Genomic DNA, 15,346 nt, shown 5'->3' with positions numbered 1-15,346 from the left:
AATAGTCAAAATAGAAATCCTTTGACGTGCACTTTAAAATGCCATTGGGATTGAAAATGGCAATCTCTATTCAGAAATGGAGATACCTACCGGCATTTTTGCTATGAATGAAACGTGGGAATCAAACACTGTTTGTAGCTGTTCTTCAGGTGATTTTATCCAAACTTTGTTAATATTATGACTGTAGATATGAGTGTGATAAGGCATAAAGGCATTATTCCAAAGGGTTCCCCCCCCCCAGCTTTTACAGATTATGTGGGTCCGAAACTTGCCCCACTCTACAGAAAGTAAGTGGCTGATAGATATGAATCCATCAACTCTTCCTGGCTTATTTCAGCTCTCTTGTTCTGAAAAAAGGCGTGCCCATTTTACAAAGATAACTGGACAGTTACACCCTGAAGCATGATTCTGTGGTTTCTTATGAAAAGCAACGGGAAGCAGCCTTTGGGGACAGAAGCTTTGGGGGGGGGGTGTTCTCAACACAGCATCACACCCTTTTGTTTGCCTGTTACTTAAGAGCGTGCTGTATGCAGGAAAAGTTCTGACTCAAAACATTTTTATAAAGTGTTCTCTTTGGAGAAGGGTCATCTGATATTTCCATTAGCTGTGGAAGAATTCAGGGGTTAGGCAGTACAGAAGCACAAATAGCTGGTCACTAAGCCAGCTCAGACACCGCTCTCAGCAGCACGAGATGCTTCCTGGCCACCAATTCTGTGCCAATGAGTGGAGCAGATCGTTTTTCTGCAATAAGCTGAATCTTTGGTCAGTTTTTCACTTCTAATAGTAGCCTTTAAAACCATTCTACCCGAGCATCATAGGAAACAGGGGTTACTGATCGAGACAGCTCACTTAGGGCAGACCTCTCCGTAGCTGCAACCGCTCACAGACACTGTTCTATCAGTGGTGTAGTTTTATGCTTTATCTCATGACAATTTCTTAGCAGTATATTTTCTATTGTTAAAGTATCAGTGTCCTTGATGGGATCCTACTAGAGCAAAGACATGCTAACTAAGGAAACCGAAACACAATGTGCACTTTATAGCAAGACATCAGTACAGATACATTTTTTATAAGTCTCAACATATTCTATGTTAGAGGAGAGGTTTTTGTTTTGTTTTTGTTTGTTTTAAAATGTGTGTTCATAGAAACTTCAAGAAGTTTAGAGAAGTAATATGCAGAGGAAAACATTTGGAGTATATTCATACACAGGAAAGTGCTTGCCTTTTATAGTATAAGGAGATTCATACACAGCACCTTCAGCCCCTGACCATCTTTCCATGCCGCTGTATTTTATAGCATTGTATTTGGTTCTATATGAAAATATTGCAGAGCATTTAACCAATTCCTTCTTTTTGGCAGTAATTACTCGCATTGCATTATCCTACAAAGTTCCATGATGCAGTTTAGTTTTTAAGCTTCATTAATATTCATCTATCATGAATATTAAAAAGGAAAGAACATTTACTGATTCTATGAACAAATGAATGTATGATGTTCTGGAAATCTAGAGCTACTCGGGCTCTGTTTATTCTCTGTTTGAAGTTTTGTGAAGCATTCGTAGGGGCAGTGTCAGGAAGCAGAGAAAGTTACTGAGTCAAACCCTTGAGGCACGAGAGAAAGAGCAGAGTGCGTGCCGCCCTGTGCAGGCTTGGCACAGAGCAGAGCTCTGCAGACAGGCAGGCCATGCTTGTCCTTTTGCTGGGTGTGAGAAGGTTACAGAACAGTTTTGCCCTCGAGGCTCAGGCATCTTGACTAATTAACGCAGAGCTAGGTTTCTAAGTATGGGAACCCTACTCATAACCCACTACTCAGAAGGGGGCTAGGTGTTATGGGCCACTTTACATCGGAGCCTGCCTTGACAGGTTAAGAAAAAAATCCCTCCAAGAAAGACAAGACATTGCCACAGTGCAGGATGGAGGAAACATTTTACAAGTGTCTGCTTGCCATCTCCAGCAAGCTGGGATGAATCTTCTTATGAAGATACTCACATGTCTTTCCTATACATCACCATCCAGTTGGCCCTGAATCCTCCTTTCTTTCCCCTCATGTTCAGAGTTGCACAGAATTGTGTCTTGTCCCATCATTTTAGTTATGTTGCCCTACACAGACCAGCCGTGCAAGTGACACACCATGCCGGTCATGGTAACCCATACCTGTAATCCCTATACTCTACTCAGGGACCTAATGTAAAATCATGAGTTGGAGGCCAGCCTGAGCTACTAATCAAGTTCAGCATCTGCCCAGCCAATATAAGAAGTCCTTATCTGAAAAGCAATCAAACAGCAGTCACAACAGCAAACCTCACTTCCCTGTTCTTACTGAGAACTGTGCTCAGTGACATCCTAGTCTGTGCTCCCGCTTCCATGGCGTTATAGTAAATTCTTCTATCGCCAGCCATTCCCACTCATTAGTGGCTGTACACGGACATCACTGGCCAGTCCTGTTTGCTTCAGACATTCTGATTGTGTGGATAGCATCTGTGTTGTTTCACATTTGTCATCCTTAACATTTGTTTTAGTTCAAATGTTCTCTTCCTGTAACGCTAACATCTCATTAACTTGTGTTGTTTTCTAAAGTCCATTCTCTGGACAGTGTTTTCTTTTCTCCTGTAATGAAAAGACTATTCTGTTATAAACTGCATCTGCTGGATAGAACTCTGGCCACCCACCACAGCCTGGGGAAGATGGAAATATTCAGAAAGCCAATATACCAAGAAAGGTATTCAGAATGGTGCTTTTTGAGTCTCACCCTTGAACTAGCAGCCTTCAAATACTGAACATAGCACAATCTGCTCTTGTCGCTCCCAGCACTGCATTCTGTTAGATTTACAGACAAAACCCAGAAGGCTTTACATCATCACCTGCAAAGTATAGTCTCTAGAAGAAAACGCGGATGGCAGTAAAAAGACAGCAGGGACAATGTCTGAAATGATACGGTCACATCTGGACATGACCCTTGCAGTATAGATTTTGAGGCAGTGACAAAGAATACTCTCAGGAAAGAAATGCAGAAAAGCCCTATTGATATTTTTTTTATAAAATGACAGTGGCATGATGCGGTGGGAGGGGGTGCCTTGGTGGGTCTATGCTGAGAGACATATCCCTCCCCACCTCCCAGGTATCAGCCATAGGACAGGGCTGGTAAAAAATAAAGCTTATTTGGGACATAGGAAGAGGGTCTGGGGAAGGGAGTAGAGGCAGAGAAAGAAAGGAGACAGAGAAGGATAGAAGGAGAGAGAAATAAGGGAAGAGGCCGGTCAGGAACACATTGGGAGGCAATAAGAAAATGAAGAGATGGAGTGGACAGATGGGGAGGAAGGGGGAGGAGAGGAAAAAAGAAGGGTGTGGTGCAGGGCAGCCAACAGTCCTTTTATATATACTTAGCCAGGTTCCCACCTGGCTGTTACTAGGTAACTCTTGGGCAGAGCCTAGAGGACATGCAAACACCTATGAAATGGGACTCTTCTAACCTTTCAGAAATTGGAGTTGTCTCACACTGTCACCAACTCAACCAGTTTCTCTGCCCTCTAGTTATCCCTTCTCCCCCTTCTTTTCTTCCTAGAACTGTGACAAGAGAGAATAAATGTACCATAAACATTGGCTCATCATACAAGTCCACTGTTTTTCATCTGATGATTTTCAATAAGCATCTCTCCTGTAGATATGAACTGAGCTAATTCCAGTATTTTGCTACTATATTCCCTTTTATTTTATTTTAATTTTATTGCTTTTTATTTTACATTCTTATGCCAAGTCTCTAGCACCACATGGTGGGGAGCAGTGGCTCACACCCATAGATCCATTTTTACCACTTCCAACACATTTCTCATATGCACAGCGGACTTTTTCCTCTCTGGAGCCTTTGATACACTAAGCCTCAGTCATGCCTGTGGCAATGGGTGTAGTATGGGATGAATCCTATGGATGTGAACTCAACACCTGTGGACCTCCAAGAGATGGCACTTTATTTTATGTTTTCTGAGAAAGTCTAGGATTCTTTGTTCCTGGCCTATCTTGGCACTGAAAAGAGGAAGAAGAGGAGGAAGTGGGAGGAGGAGGAAGAGGAAGTGGATGGAGATGGAGACGAACAAGTTAGGTTGTGAGAAGCAGTGATTACCAGTCCCTCACACAGTCTCTTAGCTTTTTGCTCACAGCTGTTTCCAGTCTCTACTCCGAGTACATAGCTCTCAAGTCTGCTGGTACAGGTGGCTCACCATTCAATAGATGAAGACAGAGAATATGCACCAAGCAAACTGAAAGAAGGAGAAATACATCACCCAAGGTTTGCTCCCATATCAGTAGCTGGTGTAGAACAGGTGGCAGCCCACACCTAACTGAGTGCTCTGTGAGCCTGGGGACCCCACAGGAGATGCCCTGCTGCTCCTGCTGTGGGATCATTCTGTCCACCTGAGTGTTCATTGTTCACAGAGTGCAGCTCTGCCAGCCAGGATCAAATGAGATGATAGGGTCGGAATGAGAAACATCAATCCAGAGCAGAAAGCCTAGGGCATAACATGCACAAAAGTCTTGATTCTATTCTGGAATTAATAATATCTTGATACTAAGTATTTATTCCAGTACCAAGCAGATTAGAGGAGAAGCATTAGGGTATAGAATTCCTTGTGCTTCTCTATTCTCTTGTCCTTTGTATAAAGAAGAGCCACATAGTATTTCTTTATATATACAATAAACACATATATAGAGAGCTATGGGAATAAATGATCATTGTTTTCTAAATATTATTAGTTATTAATTATTTAATAGGGGTGAGGAACTGAGCGGATGGAAATTTATTTCTCCTTAAAATGAATGAAGGTGCTTCCCTATTTCAGTGGCATCACTTATGTGGTTAAAATTGTTATTGAGATCTGCAACCCTATTGGTGGAACAACATTATGAACTAACCAGTACCCCAGAGCTCTTGACTCTAGCTGCATATGTATCAAAAGATGGCCTAGTCGGCCATCACTGAAAAGAGAGGCCCATTGGTCAGGCAAACGTTATATGCCCCAGTACAGGGGAACGCCAGGGCCAAAAAATGGGAATGGGTGGGTAGGGGAGTGGGGGGGGGAGGGTGTGGGGGACTTTTGGGATAGCATAGGAAATGTAATTGAAGAAAATACGTAATAAAAAAAGAAAAAAAAGAAATTTGAATATATTATCTGGCATTTTAGTTGCAAAAACATCATCCTTCATTGAGATATTTTCATTTACATTTACAGTATTATCCTCTCTGCTTGCCCTCTTCCTCTCCTCCTGGTCCCCTTCTTTTCCTATGAGTCCCCCTTCTTTCCTGTCTCCCTGCACTGCTACGTTGTACATGTGAGAGGAAACATGCCTTTCTGGGTCTTTTTTCCACTTTACATGATGACCTAAGTTCCACTCCTTTTCCTGCAGATGACATAGTTTCATTCTTTTAGCCAAAGAAATCTCCATGATTTCATCGGCTAAATTTTTCATCGTCCCTTCACAGATTTTGGGTAACCAGAGGGCTCTGTAACTTGGCTGTTGTCTACAGTGTCAGAATAAAAGTGTGTGTGTTTTTACCTTTGCTGACTTTGAAATGACTCTTATCATATCATAGTCATAATATTAGTCGTTTGGGGGGATGGGCAATTTATATTCCTGCCATCAGGAATGACCTACATGCCATCCTTGGAGGCATTTGTTGTTGTTTCATTTCTTGATTATTGGCTCCTTGTTTGTCCTGTTTTTTTTTTTTTTTTTTATCTTTATTCTTCCTTTCCTTTCCTTTCCTTTCCTTTCCTTTCCTTTCCTTTCCTTTCCTTTCCTTTCCTTCCTTCCTTCTTTCTTTAGTTTTTATTCTTTCTTTTTTGGTTTGTACATTTTATTGTTTCGTAAAATTCCTAGTCTCATTAAATCTGAGGCACATGGCTGTTCATGCCAAGCACTGTACAACAAGGATGTTAAGCATCTGTGTTTTCATAAAAATTATCCTTTCTTGCTCACCGTTTTACAGTGAGAATGAGCATAGGTAGAAGTTTCTTTAGACCCTTCCTAGTTGTATCATTTACATAAATTGTCCACATATCTCTAAGGAAAAAAGCAATTTTTGAACTGAAATAGGTAAGTGACCAGTGATCAAAATGAAGTGTTTCTTATGGATGAACATCCTGGCAGGTTTGTGGAGAAGTCAGTTTCAGAAGAGGTCACTGTGTACTTGAGTTTGGGTTTTCTGTCCACCTGAGATCAGTTATTAGGTAAGATTGAAGCCTACATGTAGAATTTGCATTCTTTTTTCGTTTTTTTTTTCTTTTTTTATATTTTCTTTATTTACATTTCAAATGTTATCCCCTTTCCTGGTCCGCCCTTGTCGCCAGAAAACCCCCTATCCCCTCCACCCTCCCCCTGTTCACCAACCCACCCACTCCTGCTTTCTGACCCTAGCATTTCCCTACACTGGAGTATAGAGCCTTCACAGGACCAAGGGTCTCTCCTCTCACTAATGACTGACTAGGCCAATCTCTGCTAGATATGAAGCTGGAGCCATGAATCCCAAAATGTGCACTCTTTGGTTGGTGGTTTAGTCCCTGGGAGCTTTGGGGGTACTGGTTAGTTCATATTGTTGTTCCTCCTATGGGGCTGCAAACCCCTTCAGCTCTTTGGGTCCTTTCTCTAGCTCCTTCATTGGGGACCCCATGCTCAGTCCAGTGCGTGGCTGTGAGCATCCACTTCTGTATTAGAATTTATATTCAATATACATGAAAGGAAAGACTGGTGTGTGCTAGAGGCAGTATCTCAAGTCTGTGAGGAAAATGTTCAAGTGTTAGTAAACAATATAGAAGCATTTGCCATCTGGACATTTTTAATTAGATTCATGCTTTATATCATATTTTTTAATTTATTAAAATACAATTGTATCACTTCCCCCTTCCCTTTCCTCCTTCCAGCCCCTCGAAAATTTCTCTCCAATTCCTTCCATACTCAAACTGGTAGCTGCTTCTTGCTTGATTATTATTACATATGAATGAATATATTTTTCTATGTAAGTGCATATGTTCGTGTATGTATACACAAATGATAAAACCTGCAAAGTCCATTTTTATTTCTTTGCATATATGTTGTTCTGAAGACTCTCTGTTTTAGATGACAAATTAGGAGGCTCATCCCTGGGAGAGGGATCCCTGCATTCATCATTTACCTATAATTTCGAATTCTCAATAGATGCAGTAGATAAACATAAAAAATTAATTGCATCACAAAAATACTTAGAAAGGGGTTAGGATAAGGACAGACTTCCTGGCTGGCTGATAATATTGAAACCATAAAATACAACCCTAACCCTAACCCTAACCCTAACCCTGGGAGCCATCCATCCTTAGATGAATAGATGAAAAAAAATTAAACGGAAGTATTGCTTAGCTGTAAAGAAAGACATTTATTTCATTTTTTTTTTAAAGGAAGATGTATGCCTCAGATCCTGTGGTAGGTGAAATAAGCCAGGCTCAGACAACTACAGCCTTTTCTCTCATGTGGAGACTAAGGCAGATAAAAGATGATGAGAAGTTGAAGGTGAAGATCTGGGTGAGTGCATGAGTGGACAAAGGGGGTTGGAGGAAGCAAGAGGAGAAATGAGTGAGGGGAGTAAGGATGAATATGAGGGAAACATGTTATGTGCAAGCATGAAAGGCTACTGTGAAAGCAACTATAATGTACAGTTAATATGTGGCAATAAGAGGAACTTGAGAATTTCTACCTCTGTGAATCTAAAAAAAGGGTTCGAAGATTCAGTATTGTTTATAGCAAGTAAAACCTTTATCCTTGGGTGTAAAGGGGAAATGAGAATGCTTGTTCATGTGTGTCACTTCCACATGAAGAAACTGTAGTACAAGAAGGGAAACGGCTAAGACTGACTGACTGTTGTTTGCCAGCCCGCGGCCTACCTGAACCGGGTACCCCTGGGAGGCAGGCTGGGGCTGAAAGAGACTTAGACTGCGAGAGAAGATAATGGAGACCAAGACATGTTTCTGTTCAAGGCCTGAGAGTTTGTGCTTATAAGGGGGAAGGCGACCCCCCCGTCCCCTGTCCCCTGTCCCCCAGTCCACTCTTGGTGCCTGGAGCCATTCTGTCAGCACTTTGTTGGTCTCCAGGCTGGTTGCTTATTCGGGAATCTCTCAGGAAGACAGGTTCAGCCTCTCCAGGTAGCAGAAGAGCAGGGCAGTTGTCACTTCAAAGAGGAGCCAGCCAAGTCCGAAAAAGCTGCACCACAGGTGGCCCCACCTCAGTGGCCACAAGGTTTGTACCAGCCTGCTTCAGGCTGGGGGAGGCTACAATGGACACAGATGCAGGAGTCATGTCTTAGCATCTTATTTTTGAATCATGTAAATGTGCCGTCCATCTAAAATAAGATTAACAAAAGCCTAATGAGTCCCTGGGTATCGACTGCATTTGTAAGTGCTTTTGAGGGATTTGGGAATTGGCCATCATGAGGAACCATCCCTTTCAATTAACAGACCTCAAGCTGTCTGCCAGATGCCAGAGTGCACAGGTGCTCACAGGTGCTCATTGCTGCTTCTCTGCGGTATTAAAGAAGGTCGTGCTTGCCATTCCCCTGTAGAAAAAAAATGAGTATTCTTTATTGAACAATTGAGCATTAAATGGAGCACTTTTCTGAAGTGCCAAGGGGGGGGGATGTAAAATGTTCCGATGACCACTGACAAGGAAGGCAATTTAAGAACGCTCAGTATCCGTACACCTCTCGGCCACCATGGGTGTTAAGCTAGTGCCAGAATCCATCGGCTTTCCATCTGCATCCCAGGCATCACCTCTCTAATTTTCCCTGTTCTTAAACATTACCTGTTGAAGCTGTTAAATCTAGCAAGTACTTTCACCTCCCCAATTAAATGCCCAATTACCAATCTGACGCTTTTGACTCCTGTTTTAAAATGAAATAAACCTGCCCCGCAGCTGTGTTGTTGATGGGAGCAGATCTTGGGGGTGAGCGCTGCTAACTGTTCTTGCTCAGAAGTGCTCTTCTCGCAGTTTAAACAGAGGTCTGATGCTGCCAGCCCCTGAGCTGCGCACATCAGTGTCAGCTGGAATCCACTATGTTCTCTCAAGGGAAGGAAGAGGACGGGGGCAAACAGGAATTGTCAGAGTCCGGTTAGGGATGCTGCAATAATTTCCCTTTTGAGAAAATAATAGTGCTTTTGTGTTAAGGCCAGGAAATGAGACCAGGAAGTCTAGAGTTCTACTTTAGAATATAAATATATATTTAAGAAGATTACTTCCTAAGCATTTAGTTTGGACATAGACAGTACAGTGGCTTCATGGTCAGGATGAGCATCAGCTTCAGATTCTCCCTATCTCAGGGCAATCTGAAAGGAGAAGCTCCTCTCGGACTGAATGCATCGGTGTATGCTGGACCAGTCCTCCCCCATTAGTGAAGTTCATCTGTTTCCTTGTGAAATGAGAAAAGTGTTTGGGGAAAGAGGCTCTGCTTCGTGCTTTGCTTCCCTTGAACTTTCTCTTGGGGACAACAGACCGGAAGGATACGTCTTCCATAAAGAAGATGAACTCAGCTTATTACCTCTCCACATCACCATTGAATTCAGTTTGTTCTTCACACCCCTGATACCCAATCCTATGACAATGCGGTATTAAGAATTGTGTACTGTGGCATTTCTGATGGTCTGCCTAGATTCTAGCAGTCAAGGACTTGGCCTTTTCTTCCGAGGTGCATCTTCCTGAGGAGTCCAGCTGTGCTGTGTCACCTTGTCTACTTCCCGTATTGTGTCCCCAACTGCATCACTGTCACCTTCCTTTCACTATGTACACAATAAACATTTTCCCAATGAATGTTAATTGTGCCTTTAGATTTTCTAGATGAAAAAAATTCATGCTACTTTGTGATCCATATTTTGGCTATTTTACTTCCTCTTAAGTGAGGGAAAATTTACATGCATATCTCATATGCAGCTCTGATTCACTCCAAGAGAATTCAGGAAATTTATGAGCATAGGGTTTTGCCATTCCCAGCAGAAAACTTTCTCATAGTATGAAACTCCTTTTCTGCCAAGAGACCTCCTGAACCCTACTCTCAGTCATGTCTCCTTAGCCATGTAGAGGAAGCTGCAAGTCTGGACCTCCCTTTATGCATCTTATGTAAGTCTTTGCAGAATGGTTGTATATAAGGAGTTAAAGACAGCCTGAATGTTGGACATTGAAAATATCTATTTCACATGTTCTTCTTTGATTAGCACATGTATATATCTTTCTGTGATACTTCAGAAGTCCTTTGACGTGTTTGTGTCTTAGTTAGGGTTTTACTGGTATGAACAGATGCCTTGGCCAAGGCAACTCTAATGAGGACAACATTTAATTGGGACTGGCTTATAGTTCATTCCATTACCAGCAAGGCAGGATCATGGCTGTGTCCAGGCAGGCATGGTACAGACAGAGCTGAGAGTTCTACATCTTAAAGCTTCTAGAAGATTGGCTTCCAGGCCACTAGGAAGAGGGTCTTAAAGCCCATTCCCACTATGACACACCTACTCAACAAGGCTATACCTCATAATAGTACCACTCCCTGAGCTAAGCAGATAGAAACCATCAAAGTTTGTTTCTCACCTTATTAGGAAGGCATTTGGACCTGAGAAAATGGGCGCCACAGTGTCAGTATGTATTTCTTTTGGGATCACAGAAAGACTTGAGTCAGGCATGTTGGCACACACCTTTTAATTCCAGCACTCAATAGGTAGAGTGGATCTCTGTGAGATCAAGGACAGCCTGGTCTATAAAGTAAGTTCCATGACAGCCAATGCTATAGAGAGAAACTGTGTCTCAAAAAAACAGAAACAAAAAAAGGTTAAGACTAGAGGGAGTTCATCGTGTCTTTCTGACCAAAGTTCAATGTTAAAGTTGATAAATAGACTCAAACGGGAAATGCTCCATGTTCATAGACAGAGAGGCAGCAATTACCCAAATTCTCCCGATTCCCAGTCCTCTCTGCTCTCTGATGTCACCTTCAGGTTATTGTGGCTGTTCTTAGTTACACCCAGTGTTGGTGCACAAGATGCTTCTCTACATGGACAGACATCCCAGGGGAGGGGACATATATATTTTAGATCAAATCTTATGGCATTGATGTAGTTTTGTCCCCTGATGAACAAGACGAAATCCAGGATGATTGGACAACAGAAACATTGACCTCCACTGAAAAGTCAGGTTAGTAAGAAGCTTGTCTTCCTGGCAGAAAGTCAGCAGAAAATGGCAGTCTTCTCTTGGAGGCAACAGGGTTATTTGTAATTCTTTGAACAGTGTAGACCTGGAACCCCAGGAAAACATACTTTTTTGAGCCCCCATCAGGAAACCTTTTTTTGTTTGTTTGTTTTTTCATTTCTACATAAAACCTTTACTTATTCTCTCAGCAAATAACCTTTTTCTCATAGGGAAAAACAAAAGCCACTAATTAGCTTTGTCTTTCTAATAGAGATGACCTTCTCCCTGTCATAATGCATGAACTATATAGTGGCCTGCTTAGCTTTGACGGTAATAAGCAAGACAGCATGGATGGGAGTTGACCTGCAATGTAAGAGAGGTCTGTTTCTGTGGGTAGAACTGGGACAGAAGTCTCCGTGACAATCTTTTCTTGTTTAGAAGCAATGCTTTTAGGTGACTTACCAAGAATGAATTTGATATGACATTACCTGCTCATATACCGCTTCCCCATTGGCACTTCTCTTTAGAACAAACCTGTACAATCATCTCTGGTAGCGTTGACTTCAAATGGACACCACTGGTCTGAGGAGCCCATGTTGACACAAATCTGGACTTCCGATCTCAGTGGCTGTACCGTTCAGCTTCTCTCGATCGTAACTTGAGGAAACCTACAAGTCTTCTTGCCATGGACCCTCATTCACCATTCAGAGCACCACACAAAACCCTCCCGTGCACTTCCCCTAAGGCAAAAGTGAGCAATCTACCAAGAACAAAGAAACCAATAGGGTATTGCCTTCAAAACTCATATTGCTTCAGACTTGAAAGCTCCCAATTGGAGTGTTCAATATGGACTAATTTTAGATTGTAGTCGGGAATTCCATTACCTCATCCCTAGGAGAGAAAATTGTCAGTCGAGGATGTCTGCGCCTGTACGTCAGCAAGATTAGGCTCCTTGCCTATTGAAGGCAGGTGCGACAGTGTATGGATTGTCAGATGTGTCCTAGGAAGGACTGTAGTGGAGTTTGGGCAGATAGAGTCAGTGTCTGTTATGTTTGGACACTGTTCCAGTGTTCTTCCTCCACATCCTCATTGTTCTTAGGCAAGGAAGAAGCATCCAGAGAGTGGACTTCCAGCTGCAAAATAAATCACCTTACAAAGAGCCCTCAGGACATGGGGGAAGTTAATGGAAGAGAAAAACAAACAAACCAACCCCACATGCAGAAGGGCACTGACCTTTCCTGACCTTTCCTCTGCCTGGCTGTCATGGTAGCCCCAGCCCGGAGACAAAGTCACTGTGATCCTGTCCCTTTTGTTACTGATCCCCAGAGATTTCCATCTTTACTTTCTCTCTCCCGAGAATGGGATTTACTATTCACTTCTACATACTACAGTATTTATCCCACCTCCTGAGAGACTTCCTTTCCTTTCCTGCTTCAAGCCCACTTTTGAATTTGGCTCCCTTTAATGATTGCCTTAGCTTGTTAAACCTCTGCCTGAACAGAAATATAACTACCATTTTTTGCTTTCGTGTGTGTGTGTGTGTGTATGTGTGTGTGTTAGAGAGAGAGAGAGAAAGAGAAAGAGAGAGAGAGAGAGAGAGAGAGAGAGAGAATGTGTGTTAGATAAGTGCTGTACCACTAAGCTCCATCGCTAGCTCTTGCTTGTTCTTTTCTAACCTGCAGACCCTGGAGAGTAAAGGACCATTTCCATTTTTGCATGGATGATTAGTATTCAGATTGCACTACAGCATTATCAGGGAACGTTCTCATTTGAGGGACCTTCATGTATTCTAAATTTAAATTTTTCAGTTATTACAAGTTTTGATGAAGCCTCCCTGTCCCTACCTAGGGGTTCTAAATCAGCTGTATCACACAAATAAACTATATATAACAAAATATTTAACCCACGAAATTAGAATTTAAAAAAAGAAAAGAAAAGAGAAAAATCCTGACAGTATAAGACCAACCATTTGCTTAAAAAAGAATCTCTTTTGCGCTTCTGCACAAACTAAGCAAAGTACTAAAGCAAGTCTTAAGAAAAATACCTGGAGAAATGACGTGACAGTGAGCAGGATTAGCCAGGAGGGTCTTGTAGTGGAGCAGGAATGTGGAGTTGGTGTGTGAGCACCTCATGTTTTCAGAAGGTATCCAGGAAGATATCCTAGGCTGAAATTTAGTGTGAGCAATAACAGCACACAGGTTGGAAGAGCTTTGCTTGTGTATGGCTTGAATCCAGACATGGGAATGTGGACTAAAAAGATAGGCTGGGTAAGTGGGAGCTATGATGTTTGGTTGTAATGTCAGTGTACTACTAAGTAGAGAGTGAAGCCTCACCTGAAGAAATGACTGGATTGCTCCCATGGATGTGGAAAGAACCACCCTAGTTGTGTGTGTTATCTTCTGATAGCAGTCCAATTAAACTGGGTGTTGCAGGAGATCATTTCCTCTTTTGCTCTTTAGTCTTCTCTCTTGCTGCTGAGTTGATTAGCTGTGCTAGTCAAGGTGATGGTGATGGTGATGGTGATGATGGTGAAGATGGTGATGAAACCTTTGCAGATATTAAAACCAGGCTTTCACTGTGGACTAGAAACCAATGGTTGCCCATTAATGTTTGGGCTGTTGAGGGGCTCCCCCAATTGCTGAGGCACCCAGCCTCAAGTACTGAGTAGCTATTATGTTCTCAGCTCTCAGGCATGATACTGGTATTGTTGCTATTTTAAAGCTAACCTAATAAATTAGTTAATATAATATCCATATCTGTATCTATCTACCAATCCCATTGGTTTTATTTCTCCAGAGAACCCTCATTAATATAGGAATGAACTGGGCATCTTGTACTCACTTATGATGATCCACTTTGCTTAAAGAATTTACCTTTATTCTCTAAAGATCCTTTCTCAATAGTTCAGATTTTACTGATGGGCACTTCTGAATAGGCAAGCATGGTCTACCTGTGACAAAAGGGTTGTTGACAGCAGTGGTATGGACTCACATCAAGGCTGTTTGTAGACAGGATCTAGAAAGGCGGGCTTGGTGTCAAGAGGTCATCATTTCAATGTTTGAGACCGACAGTGTCATCTCAACCTGGTATTCTCAATTACATTACTGGCTTCCTAAATGAAGGGTCCACACAGGAAACATTAATTTTATCCTTATAATAATATGAGTGGTCCTTATAATCCCCATGTTAGTCATTTTGTCTAAGTCTGCTCAGAGTCGACAGTTTTGGTAGTGCTTGGGTTCTTTGATGGTGGTGGGTTGTGTGTATGTTTGTTTATGCGCACACGTGCGTGCACACACACACACGTGCACGTGTCATACAGGGTAACATGTTACAAATGCCTTTGAATACTAAAATGTGTGTTCCCAGGATCATACAGAATCATCACCTTCAGGTTCACAGTGGCTGAGAAAATATGTAATATTTAATATAAAATCCTCATGATACCTGATAGCTTTCTTTCATTGTATTAACTTGCTAAAATAGTTTTGTATTACCAGGTACACAAAAAGTCTTTCATCTTTTTTTTTCTAGGTGAGTTCTTTACTCATGAGTGAGTATCTTCCGAAATCTCTGTGGACTTCATGTTTATGCTAGAGAATGTCTAGGAGGCATCTGCCAAGCAGATGGTCTAAAATTGAACAAGCGAGTCTTTGAGGAAATCTTGGCAGCTTAGTTTCTCTGTGACCTTGTTGACTGTTGCTAGTCTCTGGAGGGTTTTCCCTCTTTACAGATCTTCCTGAGGGCCACCAAAGGCTAATTAAGATACTGCTTTGTTAGGCCTTATGATGGCCAGTGGTATACTGAACTCTATTATGATGCAAATCGGAAATCAAAGCTAAGTCCTAGACCTTTGGCCACAGTGCTTTCTCACTATTTGGAATGGAGAAAAATCTGTCTGAAGATAGAAGAAAAATTGGTTCAAATTTACACTTATATAAGAAATCTTATTAAGGATGTTTGAAGACTTGTGGTGCTGATAGGTTTTAATTTTAATGGAACAGGTTTTAAGGCGCTAGTGATGGGGAAAAACTTTAGGGAGACACAGTAGCTTGGTTGCCTCCTCTGGCCCAGAGAAGTGTTTTCTAATAAAGTTGCTGCTTCTGACAAATGAGGGGTGTGTCTTTTTTTCTTTTAAGATAAAGTTAGTGGGTTTTTTGTTTGTT

The 15,346-nt window shown here is 41.9% G+C and overlaps 1 protein-coding gene and 1 long non-coding RNA gene across 6 annotated transcripts in view; one reads left to right on the top strand and one right to left on the bottom strand.

The window, feature by feature from the left end:
• Positions 1 to 15,346, top strand: part of Stxbp6 (syntaxin binding protein 6 (amisyn)) — a 222,635-nt gene that overhangs the window by 134,155 nt on the left and 73,134 nt on the right. The gene's annotated exons all lie outside the window — the stretch shown is intronic.
• Gm33548 lies at positions 8,038 to 14,402 on the bottom strand. 3 transcript variants are annotated; one of them, XR_381565.4, is made up of 3 exons: positions 12,065 to 14,402; positions 8,476 to 8,571; positions 8,038 to 8,358 (listed from the first exon to the last, which is right to left on the bottom strand). It is a non-coding gene; the product is annotated as a predicted gene, 33548 (long non-coding RNA). The 3 variants fall into 3 exon arrangements; XR_872730.2 differs by lacking the exon at positions 12,065 to 14,402 and adding an exon at positions 10,372 to 10,443; XR_381566.3 differs by lacking the exon at positions 12,065 to 14,402 and adding an exon at positions 8,876 to 8,916.

Source organism: Mus musculus, chromosome 12 (assembly GCF_000001635.26).
Source record: "Mus musculus strain C57BL/6J chromosome 12, GRCm38.p6 C57BL/6J".
NCBI classification, from domain to species: Eukaryota; Metazoa; Chordata; class Mammalia; order Rodentia; family Muridae; genus Mus; species Mus musculus.
The sequence above is the reverse complement of the archived record's forward strand: the minus strand, read 5'-3'. Positions and strand labels throughout refer to the sequence as shown.